This window comes from Carex rostrata, chromosome 9 (genome assembly GCF_964058835.1).
Source record: "Carex rostrata chromosome 9, lpCarRost1.2, whole genome shotgun sequence".
Lineage (NCBI taxonomy): Eukaryota > Viridiplantae > Streptophyta > Magnoliopsida > Poales > Cyperaceae > Carex > Carex rostrata.
In genome coordinates this window covers 8,479,155-8,481,560 of record NC_135926.1, presented here as the reverse complement: position 1 = coordinate 8,481,560, position 2,406 = coordinate 8,479,155, and the positions used below count along the sequence as shown (strand labels likewise).

General features: G+C 36.2%; 1 pseudogene; it reads right to left on the bottom strand.

Annotated features, from left to right (window-relative positions):
* Nucleotides 1-1,469: 1,469 nt before the first annotated feature.
* LOC144559939 (PR5-like receptor kinase pseudogene) lies at nucleotides 1,470-2,177 on the bottom strand (annotated as a pseudogene).
* Nucleotides 2,178-2,406: the final 229 nt, after the last annotated feature.

Here is a 2,406-nt window from a genome sequence, read left to right as displayed (position 1 = left end):
TACGGACCGACCTAGGGGTGTCAATGGCCGCAATTTTTATATATAAGAAAATTGAAAAACAAAATATTAAAAACGAGAATGGGTATGTGAAAATTTTAAAAACAGGAAGGGGTACACGACCCATGGCGTCCCTCAGGGACGCCATGCCAAATTCAAGTTTGATGAAATTTTTTTTTTTTTGAAAAACCAGGGACGCCATGGTATACCCCAGCCCAAGAATTTAAACAAAAAAAAAAAATTAAATTCCAGGGACGCCATGGCATATCCAGTCCCATATACAAAAGCTGAAAATGAAACTTTACTTAGCGTTTTTCAGCTGAAAAAAGAGCTTTCGTGAGATTTGTATATGGTACTAGATATGCCATGGCGTCCCTGGATTTTAATTTTTTTTTTTTTGCTGAAATTCTTGGGCTGGGGTATGCCATGGCGTCCCTGGTTTTTCAATTTTTTTTTTTTCGTCGAACTTGAATTTGGTATGGCATCCCTCAGGGACACCATGAGTCGTGTACCCTTCCTGTTTTTAAAATTTTCACATACCCATTCTCGTTTTTAATATTTTGTTTTTCAATTTTCTTATATATAAAAATCACGGTGTCAATGGCATCCTTTTACTCATTTACCCGATCCATATCGTATCTAAAAACACGGGTAATGGTAAGATTTTTTTTTCGTTAGCTAATCGGGTACGGGTAAGGGTAATAATATTTTTTTTCATTATCTTACCTGTTTTCGTATAAGATAATTTTTAACAAATAAAATTATATATAGATATATATTTGTATGAAGATGATACATGATACAATAAAGTTTTTGTATTTTATTAAATTTTTATAATACAAATTAGTTGTATTCATTATTATTTTTTTTATTTTGAAAAATATTTTATCGAAAACACAAATCGAAATGTTAATGACACTTTTTTATCCGTTTACCCGACCCGTACCGTATTCAAAAATACAGGTAAGGGTACAGATTTTTTTTCGTTATCATAACGGGTACAGATATGAAAATATCTCCACCCGACCCGTATCATACCCGTTGACATCCCAAGACCGACCCCCCACCGCCCACCACTCCAAAACAAAACAAAAAACTGTTAATTTAGCAGTTCTATTGTGTTTTCATATCTTTTGCTCGGCCTAAGTCCAGCACTTTGCTGTGCTGAAAAGCATTGGCCAAAACCCAATTTAGTGCTAAGCTCCATCATGATTCTATCTCTTTAAAGAAGAGAAAGCTATTTCAAAGAAAAAGTTCTTAATTCATATATAGCTAACATAAATACATAGACACGAACAAAAACATGCATGTTGTCTGTTACTAGACACGGAGACCATTATTAAGTCATAATTGAAGCTAGAAAGGATATATATCACTATTTATTCAAAAATTTCCACTAAAATTTATGTCTCAGGTTCAACTTTTGTTGTGAAAGCATTAAATAGTACAAAAATATAATAAATTACTTCCATTCATTGTTGACCGTAGGGGATTGACACAGTTAAATCAGTAGCCCCCTGGTCCAGTACTGGAGGCAGGGAAACGTTCAATGGCGGTGGCAAAGTCAGATCATCAATGCTTCTATCCAACATATCAAGTATGGCGCTCATTGTAGGTCGTGAATGCGGCATCACCTGGATACACCACAAGCCAACAATAGTAACTTTTCGAACAATTTCTTCACTTAAATCTGATACACCACACACAGAGCAAATGTTGTTTTGCTCCACACACTTGTATATATAGTCTGGAAAATAGGTCTCACTGGTACTGTCTAATGATTCCGTTTCGCCTTGCTTTCCTCCAAGCATTTCAAGCACCATCATTCCATACCTATAAACATCAGATTTACTCGATACAACACCAAAGTTCCTCGAAAACACTTCTGGTGCTATGTATCTTATTGTTCCCCTCATTCCACTCACTGATATTATGCTCTCGTTTGGCTGACAAAACTTGGCTAAACCAAAATCTGATATTTTAGGGCAGTAATCTTGATCAAGTAGAATGTTATGCGGTTTGATATCGAAATGAACAATGCGAGTGTTGCAACCTCGGTGCAAGTATTCCAACCCACGAGCTATCCCAACCGTTATTTCGAACCACCTCGTACATTCTTCATTACTCAACGCTGAATTTTGACTTTCACGAAGGTACTTTTTTAGTGATCCATTTGGCATGAATTCGTAAATAAGAGCTCTCTTAGATCCCTTCATGGAAAACCCTAATAGCCTGACTAATGACTATGTTAACGTGTGAAGTTCTTGTGATGGACACCACCTCACTGGTAAACTCGACCCCATTACTTTCACGGTCTTTAAATACCTTGACAGCAACGGGACTTCCGTTCATGAGGTTTCCCTTGAACACATTAGCATATCCCCCTTGTCCTATTTTATGATTAAAAAA